The sequence below is a fragment of the Paralichthys olivaceus genome, chromosome 10 (genome assembly GCF_024713975.1).
Source record: "Paralichthys olivaceus isolate ysfri-2021 chromosome 10, ASM2471397v2, whole genome shotgun sequence".
Taxonomy (NCBI): Eukaryota; Metazoa; Chordata; class Actinopteri; order Pleuronectiformes; family Paralichthyidae; genus Paralichthys; species Paralichthys olivaceus.
Window position 1 is genome coordinate 8,733,362 of NC_091102.1, and position 10,632 is coordinate 8,743,993.

Genomic DNA, 10,632 nt, shown 5'->3' on the forward strand with positions numbered 1-10,632 from the left:
TTCCAGATAACTTTGCATATTACATGTTTATGCTTTTGTTCAGCAATTATATTATAAAATGTAAATAAATATTTTTTTGAGACTGTTGGCCTCCCCTCAGACATAGTCTGGAAAAATAACACCCAACATTAGCATGGTTTTGCTATTTGTTACCAAAGACACTAAATAAAATGAGCGAAGACAGCGTAATATTGCTGTTTGACATAACTTCAGACTGAACCAAATAAATAATAAAAAGATCTGTCCTAAGGCATTTATTGAATTATGACCCCTGGAAAGTCGGGAAAGTAAAAACCCACAAATCTACAGTGTCTCTGAACTCACTCTATTTTTCACAAACTATATAGTGCCACAAACATTAAGACAATCTGATAAATAACTAATAATAACTAATTTTTCTACATTCACTCACTGAGCCTCCCCTGAATCTCTTCAGAGTCCTGCACTCCCTACAGTTATTTGAGAACAAGTGTTTGATGATAACATTCAGAGGGAAATAAGCGTCTCATACACTTTGATAATTAGCTGACATTTGTACACTATAATCATTGTATTTTTTTGACCTAGTAAAGCCATGAAGCAATGGAAAATAACTGAAAGTACAAAATAAGTTCAGATCACAAATCACATTATTGATGGTTCAGGCTGAAGAAAACCAGGCCACTGAAATGCATCTGTCTGACAACAGCTGTATCTCTCTCTAGATCAGGATGTTAAAAAAACATTTGGAAAAAAGAAACTACCCTCTGGCAGATAAAGTAGTTCAAATTAGTTGCAGCAGGACGAACTGGAATATTACAGTGCTGTTGACACAGTTAAACCCAGTCAAGCTACTCACTTCTCTCTCTTGTGATAACGTCTTTGTTTCTTGTTTGAAACAGATTTGAAAAATATAAACTTAGTGATACTTTTAAAAATGTATATCAAAGGCAGAATCCCTGAGAGAACGAGTTAAATAGAAGAAAAGTTTATTTATTTAAAGCCACTGTATGAAGGTATTTTAGTGTATAGCATTCTGACACAAAAATTCTCTCCAGAATGTAACGTGATTTGAAAGACATCTGTGTTGTATCACAGAAACATGCACGATGAAGTTAGCATGCTAACCGGCTACGGTGAACACAACTACCCAAAAGTGAAAACAAACCATCCTCTCACCCCCTGGTGGCTGGCTGCAGTATAGGTCATAAATCCAATAAATTAAATAAAAGCAGATGGGACATCGACCAAACTAAAAAGTGAAAGTACATGTCTGAACATTTTTCTCAAAGATGGTTTCTGTCATTACGTGTTCTTACACTGATGTTGAAGTGATAATGAGCAGGCTAAATCTGGTTTTAATGAGTTATTTTATGCTTTAAAAAAAGGGGTGAAAAGTCATTATTGACAGCTGAGACTGAGCCCTGATTGGTCGAGCACATCCAGTCCTCAGGCTTCGTGCAGTAATTAAAAAGAATGTGGTTGAGGATAAAAAAGTAAGTGGTTGACGTTTCTTTTGCAGGGTAGCTAGGCTCAGACTTAGAGATAGAGTATGGAGCTCTAAGATCTGGGGGGAACTCGGGGTAGAGCCACTGCTTCTTCACACCCTGAAGGAGTCGTGGTTCAGGAATCTGATATGCACCTTCCATCAGGGGTCTTCTGAGCATGTTCAACGGGTAGGAGGCACAGTTGGAGAGATAATTTATCTCATTTGGTCTCGGAACACATCACGATCCCCTAAAACAAACTGGAAAACACTGAGAGGGATGTTTGGACTATACTTCACTTGACCTGCTACCTCTTTTGAACCTCTCAGTGGTTTGGATAAGCAGCAGAAAATGGTTGGATGAAAACGCAGTAGGTTACCTTCAACTGCAATTCAGTGCATTTACATTGGGGTGTGGCTACTTGACCTTAGTTAAAAATATATTTAGTTGTTAAATCTTTGCAATAATTTATGAATTTTGATTTGACCTCCCAGTTTGAGGAAAAGCCTCATATTTCCAAACTCAGCTCATGTTTCTGTCTTTTCTTCGGTGTCACTTTTTTAATCACATGAGCGTCACATGAATTGTCTGTGTCATCCATAGTTTGACATAACACAGAAAGGAGGCATTCACAGTGGGTTTAAAGAGATGGTATCAGTGATGCCCTTCATTGATACAACATGACCTGAGGGCAGTGCTGAGTCCCATGACATAGCACAACACTGAGGCCTCAATGGCACAAGGCTTATGCTTAAAGACAGAGGTGCACTTGTTTCTCCACACTTGTTTGTTTAGTGCGCAAACATGAGTCTATACAAAGTTGTGCCCATATGTGTGAGTTTCATCATTTCTCTTTGTGTTTTCGTGACCCACTGCCTCAGTGACAAAGCCTCACTTTTTCTTTGTTTGTTCTTTCCCATGACTCATGACTTTTTCAGTATAAATGGAGGAATTAGATATTAAGAATCTGGTTTCCTTTTTTGTTTTGCAACCTCCTTTCTCTCTCTGCACTTTCAAGCCAACAATTTCTCATTTCCTCTAAAAACCAAGCAATCGTTTCTTTCCTGCGATCGTGAGAAGGTTTGATACCGATTGCAAACGTGTCTGAAATTGAACTGAGCAAACATCCTGTGACACTTCAGGACGGACGGAAACTGGTGACGGGACTGATAAAAGTTGCCGTCCAGAGGTTTGACCCACTGATATTATACCTGAGAAATCTATACCAATCAGTCACGGTGAAATTCAATCCATACACATTTGTCGGCACATTAACAAAGACTCTCAAGCTACATTAACGTGTCATGATGTGTCACATCTGGTCCCGGGCCACGGCATTGTGTTTGCTGAGTTCTTGTCGCCCGGCTGGACTTGAGTTTGACCATTGTGTTTGTGAGGTCAGATTTGTTGAATTTGGACTGAATCACTGTCCTTCATGTGCTCAACTGCTTGTACAGACGATGGCCTCATGGGACAATTTAGAGCCTGGAAATGTGTGACCGGGTTTAATACAGGAACTAGCTCACATGCATAAAGATTTGAGAGGTAAGACAGCGAAATGCGTCACTGCAAAGAAAAAGTGGCGCTTAAAAATCATAGTTTGTTCCTCCATAAATATTTTTCACCGGCTATTGTATGACAGTTTAAATACAGATTGATGGTTGGTACGATTACAAACGAGCACATAGTGTTTAGATGGTGAGAAGATCGGACTGTTTAGACTCACTACCTGCTCTTGTGCTTTAAGGTTTCCCCTTCCATGTCCTGTTACAACACCAGCACACACCACCCTCCTGTGTCTGTGAGGGGGACTGTGCTGTTAAAGGGCCCATTATTGTCTCGTCTGGGTGCGTGGAATTCTTGTGATGTTCCAGTAGAGAAACACAGTGAAGCACACGAGGGAGATTTTATCAGACCGAAGCATTAACTGCAAATAGTTACAAAATAAACTGGTGCAAGGTTTCATTTTATAAAGCACTGGGGAGTTTAACCTATTTAAGGCTTGAACCTCAGTGACACATGCAAAAACCAATGGTTGGTGACACGTAATTTATGAGTTGTTGCAACCACCAGTTGTATTTTGTCGAGTAATACATTTTGTTGTTAATGGTCTGTATCTTTTCCTGATAACCACTTAATGCATTCACACACATATTCTTACAGTCCATCTATGTGCAGCACTTTCTCTATCATACATCAGTCATACACTGTGGACACAGCCGTCAGGGGCAATTCGAGGTTGAGTATCTTGTCTAAGGACATTATAACTCGCAGAATGTGGGAGAAGGGGATCAAACTGCTGACCATCTGGTTAATGGACGACCCACTCTACCTCCTGAGCCACAGTCACGTGTTTATTTTCAAATTATATTGCTATCTTGCATAGAACTATGGGCAGTGGTACCTACTGTGGCTAAAGTACAAACTGCCCAGTCTGTGTGCTCAGGACCCGGAGTGACTGATCCTAGGACCCTCTGAACTTACCCTTATTTTAATAGGCCAGATTTCAATGTTTTAAAACCTGTTTTATTTTGATTGTGTATTTCATCATTCTCAGTTTTTATGCCTTTGTGATTTCTTCAGAAATGTCTAAAAAGAAAATAGGGACAAAAAGGAACAAAACACCATATATATACTTATTATTCTTACTTCAGCTGCTGCACAATTCTCATACTCTTTCCCCAAACAATTTTTTCTTCCTCCCTGTAGTCTGAATGTTTTTGTCACAGATGGTCCTGTAATTATATTCCTCTGCACTTTTATAGGAGCAGACTCTGCTTCAGGAAACCAGCGAACCTGCCAGCTCAATGTTGTCTGGACCTGAGAGAGAGAGAAAGAGAGAGGGAGAGAGAGATGGGGGTGAGAGAAGAGGCATGAATTGTTCTCACTGGTAAGAAAGGAAGTGGAAGGGCAACTTCCTCTCTGTGTAACGCCGGGCACCATGGGAGGGAGAGGAGAATCGACGTGCACACAATGGAGAAGGGTGTGGGTGCAGGGCAGACGGGAGGCGTTAATGGAGAGAGGATGTAAGAGAGTGTGTTACTGAATGTGAGCGGGTGGATGAGAGAGAGTGAAGTTCGGGATGAATTTTTCAGTACTGAGACGACCTTGGAGAAAGTTTCCAGTTCCAAACTTTAGATTCTTGTGTTGTGTTGTTCTGTCTTGTTTGGTGAACCAACAGTGTTTCTCACAGTCTGACCATGACCTCCCTCAAACACAGCAGAGAGCCTTGTGACTGCTTTGCATTCTCACTATTCTCCTCCAACATTGGAGATTGGATCTTCTCAGACTAGCTTTTCATTAGCACTTCAGTTGTTGAAGTCACATAAATATATTGGACACATGTAAGCAAATATGTGTGTACTGTTTGTACAAGACACCTTAAGAATTCAGTAACATATAAACCTGTGAGAGGTAGATGTACACATCCAGCAGATATATCATTCACGTGTCATTATTGGATTACGATGGTTGGTTTTGGCGAGGAACAGGTTTTGGGTTATTTGGGTTATTCACTTCCCTGATCAGCAACATGGTACTGTTCTGCAGCTGCTGTAGCAATTTGGCCCAAGACAAATTTCACCATAGGACAATAAAGTATATTTGATTAGGACTGCCACTGTGATCCACACGTGAACGCAGCTCCAGAGGAGGATGGAGGACATTTAGGCTAAGAACATGGTGTAAATAAAGTCGTTTCAAATCGAATTTGAATGTCGGGGCTTACGGACACTTGGATGACACCACACAATCAGTATGGAGGCATTTTCAGGGTTTTTTTCTGTTAATTATTAAGTTTGAAGAATCGGTTACCATTTATTTCAATTGTATTTGATTTAGTTGCAACGCTGATTACGCTTGAAACTCCAAAAGTGATTTGTGGACTCAAACACTTCACCCAACCCTCTATCGACATACTGGTGAGTAGTGAATTTTGGGTGATCTGTCCCTTTAATGTATTCATTTTTATTACGTAAACATGCTCAGAGCACTGGCGCTGGGAATCAGATTCTGTTAATGTGTTAAACATCTGAGGTCTTAAACAAAGGGAGGATGAAAGGAAATATGGATTCTTGATAAGGTGCTTGAAGGTGACAAAGGTGCTGAGAAAAGTGGCACAAGGTAGAACGCTGTGGGTGTGTTTATCACTCAGGCAGGAAGAGCTGATAGTTAAATTTCTGTGGAGGGCAATACCCTCTGCGTCTCTCTCAGGGGACCACATGGCCCCTGACACAGGATGATTTCAAAACTCTTGGTTCCCTCAGTCGGCCAGCTGCCCAACACAATGTTATCTGCAGATAGGAGCGCGGGCACACACGGTCAGCCAACCTCCTCCAAACACCCGCCAGAGTTTCTCACACACGTTGAGAGGGTGACAGAAATGATTTATGATTAAATGTTTTTTCCTCCAATGAAACCCAGTCACCTCTACAATGACCAAGACGGACAGGAAGTCATAAAACACGGCCACAGTAAAATGTGTGAGACCGAAAACCACCCAAACCAAAGAAAAACAACCATTCATGATTTTATTAAATCTCAAAAACTGTCCCTTGTCCCTTTGGTTGAAATAAAGGCCTGCAAGGCTTTTTAGTAGCTCTTGGCCAATGACTGCATGTTGCACGTCCTCTGGACCTCACGAACAATACAGTCCTTTCATTCAGTGTTTGTTTTCAGGGATGTATGGCGCACATGTAAACACACGTACGGCCCTCGTCTGTCTTCAGTCGTCATCATACACACGTAAAACGTATATATACGCCAAACAAAGTCGATCTGTTCACACACACACACAGCGCCCATCTGTCCTCATGTCTGGGTTGTCTTGGGTGAGGGGTCTTATAGATATCCCTCTTCCTGCGTTTGTTTGGCCGATCCTTCACTGTGACTGCACGCTGGGATGTTGTAACTCCACAGTGGTGAAGGAGGGGGGGGGATGTGGCATTAAGAGTGCAAGCTTCCTCCGACTCTGCCCACATCTTGATAACCTTGTTCTTAGATGGGCGGAGGAGGAACTGACAAGGTCCAGTGCATGAGCGTTGTTTGCTTTCATTTTGTTAAACCATCAGTTGCACAAAGAAACGTACAGTAATCTTATAAAAACCTTTTTCAGAATAAAAACATTTATGGAGGGTTTGAACAACAGCTGCACCAATACTGGATGCATGGGGCTAATGGGCCTTTTTCATAGCAGACAATTTGACTTTGCACCCAAAACAACAAAATGGACGCCAGTCTCCTTCTTTATCATTAACATCTGATCTTATATAAATATCTGAGAGGTTTAAAAACATGTTCAACAATAATAACAGCAGCCACTGTTGTTTTTTCAACCATAGAAGATGAACGACTTGTCTAAACTTATTGTAAAAATTAGCAATTGAACATTTTCTGATAAGAGCTACCTAAAATAAAAATAAAAATTAACTGAACATGTACTTTCACTTTTTAGTTTGGTCCATGTCCAATCTGCTAACATGGAAGAGACAGGCTTTATGACCTAAACTGCAGTCAGCCACCAGGTGGGGATGGATGACATGATTATATAGATTATATAGAAGACATCTTCCCTACCTTCAATAAAATGCTCTCAATGTCTTGCTTATTCTGGTGTTACAGATTAATATGGGCACACTTTACATATAGTAGTTCTGTTTAACTGACATCACTGAGTCAGACTCTTCTCTCGTTGTGCAGCTGTTACACTGTGTGTTAAACACGTCAATGGTTTTATTACCAAGTTAAACAAGAAATAAAAGACACTTTGTCTTCCAAACTATGGTCCCTCCACTCACCACCTGCTGCCTTTTAATATTATCACACATAATAACACATGTGTGACCCACATACTGTTGTGCATGCAGTCGTCACTGTTGCCTCCAGTATTTCAGGGTCAGAGATCGGCTGATAACAATAGCATCAGTCTGAATGTGCAGACAGAAACCATGTTGGAAACAGATGAATTCTGAGTGACAGAAGTCTGAAATACATGACAACTGACTCGTCTGCCATGTCGGCCTTCTCGCAATCCCTCACCTGCTCAAAGCTTTGTCAGCCTAAAACAGCACGGCCAGTTTACTGGCTGTGAGCGTGAGCGCTCTTCTCTGGGTTAATAATAACCTGTAGTGGTGAAAATGTTCATGAGACGAGAGTTTGAAAGGATTGATTCAAAGTGGTAAAACACTTCTACAGTATCTGCTGTTTGCCTGGAAACATCCAAATTTCAACTAGATGTATTCATGTATTCAATATGAATGACCATATTCTTTATTTTTCAAATTTTCAACAACAAAATCTCATTTAAGAACAAATCGGCAAATGAAAACCACAAGTGTTGCCTGTATCAAATGGCCAAAGCCTGACGCTGTTCTCTGCACCACAGAACACCGTTGTTATCCAAAACTTTTAAAAACACATAAATGAGCCACATTGTTGCACTGGAACACTGACACATTCCTTCATAACGATGAACACGTAGTTTATTTGATTCAAATCCACTTGTACTATTTTGCTGCTGATACTAACCCACGACATTTATATTAATCTAAAGTTTAAATTGTCCCTAACAAATGTGTTTAGTGTTGATAAAATATGAAACAGTAGAACTCCTATTTTTAAGGAAAATTTGAGTAATAGACAGCTTGACCCACTTCTTACTTCACTCACTGACTAATATTCTGTCCTCAGTTGAAAGTAAATTTTCCCTGGATGCTCTGCAGCTCTGCACATAAAACTGTCCATTGGTGCTTTTGGAAGGTAAGAGACAAAGCAAAGCTGGTGGAGGTTACAGCTTCTGTGATGACTTACTACTGATTTACAATACTTATTTAGAAATATCTGTAAACCATTCATAACAGCCATTACATATAACTTTTAAAGTGTGCCTCAACAGACAGCCTCAGTACCTTTCAGTGGTTGAGCAGCAACACATTTGAAAGCATGAAAAACAGATGACAAAGAAATAGGATTTGTTTGGAGTTTTAGGAGCAGAGACAAAAAGGCAAAATGAATGAATAAGGTTGAGAGTATTTTTTACTTCAGCAACAGGATGTTTTTGACTGACGACCACTTGTCACCACTCGGCGCAAAGTGCAGTAAATGGTTCTGCTTGACAGGAAGTCTGTGACAAAACAACATGCCAGTGATATAATGGATCACTGAAGTCGGTAATTCAGGGACGGTTTACTCTGAAGCATGAGTGAGTAACAGTTTGAGCATGTGTGTGTGTTCGCCTCAGCTGGAGCAACCTTGACTTTCTCTTTGCTGCATTTCATTATGGTTTGGGCAGCTGCAGTGGAGGACAGTGATGAGTTGGAGGGTGTACAGGAGGTTGTGATGACCGTTCGGGAGCACGTGTCCGTCAAGCCTGGCTTCCCTCGGACTGGAGTGAGGCAGGGCTGAAATGGGTCTGTGTCACGACAGGCAGGGGTCATGCTGGTGGGTGGACGGGGAGGGTAACACTAATGCATCCTGGCAGCGTGGGCTTTTTCCATCAAACACTCAAGCACACATACTCAACATTCAAACACAGGAGCGTACCATAAACACCCGCAGTTGTTGTCTCCCTCGTCACTGCTCCTGATCTCTCTGTAACCGACCCACTAAGACGTCATCCATGGCACCACTAAGGAGAAGAAGTGATGCGATTAAGTCAAGTCGTGGAACATGACTTCTTCTACAAATCCCTGAGTGAGCGCGAACGTTGTTCCACTTCTAAATCCATCCTGATGAGCAGCACAATGGAAATGCGAGTTGCATTTAAACTGCGGAAGGCTACGTAATTAGGAATCTGCAGCAGAAAATTTCCATCCCTTCAAACGACTGATGAGGACTGAGGGGAAGTCAAAAGCTCCTTGGGCTTTTGTTTGAGGAACCTCCAAAATCACAGTGAACCCATGACCAGCAACCTTTTCAAGATGCAGAGTGAAAACGATGATTTAGTCTCAGCATTAGTGCAACGTGAGGTAGCACAGACAGAACACTGACACACTCCTTGTAAAGAGGCTCTAAGGGGGAGAAAGTTTTTTTTTTTTTCTTGTAAGAGCAAGAAAGGACTGAATACAAGTCCAAGAACAGACGGAATATTTAGGAGGGATAGAGCTGGGATGATGTTTCAGGGTCATTGCTCCTGGCCAGAGGTCTGGCAGGGTTGGTCATGAGATTCCTATTACTCAGTTTTCTCAGTTATTTATACATGCAAAACCATGTTCTCTGCTTGTTGATCAAAGGCACAGTTGTTTTAGAGGAGAATTCTGCATTTTAGATCAGTCACTCAGGCCATGTCATTGGAAAACTGAGTCAATGAACAACAAAACAAATGTTGATTATCTTTGATTCCATGAAGCTCGCAATGAATAATTCCTGAAATGGCAAATGGAAATAATCCTTTAAAGGGGTTTAAGGTTATTTGGATGTTTGACCCTCTGTGTGGTAAACATTAAGCTATACAACCAGGAGCCTGTAAGATTAGCATAAAGACTGACAGAGCCAACCTGGCTTTGTCCAACTACTTAACCCTCACTGAGCAAGCAGCAGATCCTCCGCAGGCTCCAGGTGGTGCAGCAGGTAGAGGCAGGATGTAACATAATAATTCTGCAGCAGAGATCACACAGTTTTACATGTTTTTGTTTACATCCCATTGACACTGGCGTTCGATCTTATAACCACAAACTCTCTTGACATTGTCATTGATGACTTCTATGTACATGGCTCCGATTTTTCATCCCAATATATTTGTTTTCTTTTTGTTTTTACTCATGCCTCTGCTGTGTGCTAGTATTAAGACTTGGTAGAATTACTTGGTTCTAAGATTACTTGGTAGAATGAAGCTAAAGGCTAACCAGCTCCAGGCGGGAGCATCATATCACATTACTATTAAAATGTGAGAAAAATGTATTTGGGTGGTTACGCTCCCAACTTTCTTCACCAGTTACAGTCCCTTGCTATAATTAAGCTAGGCTAACCACCTCCTGTAGGCAGCATATCTTAAAATAAAGATTTGAGAAGAATTGACTCAGATGGTTATGTTATGTTAGAAGCTGTCTCCTGCTAGAAATGAGCGCAGATAACCATCGGCTGCATGGCGCTACCTTCATGCTATATTACTGAGATGATTTATTTGACTTATCTCAAGGAAATCTCAACAAAAATATGCCATTGAGAGTAA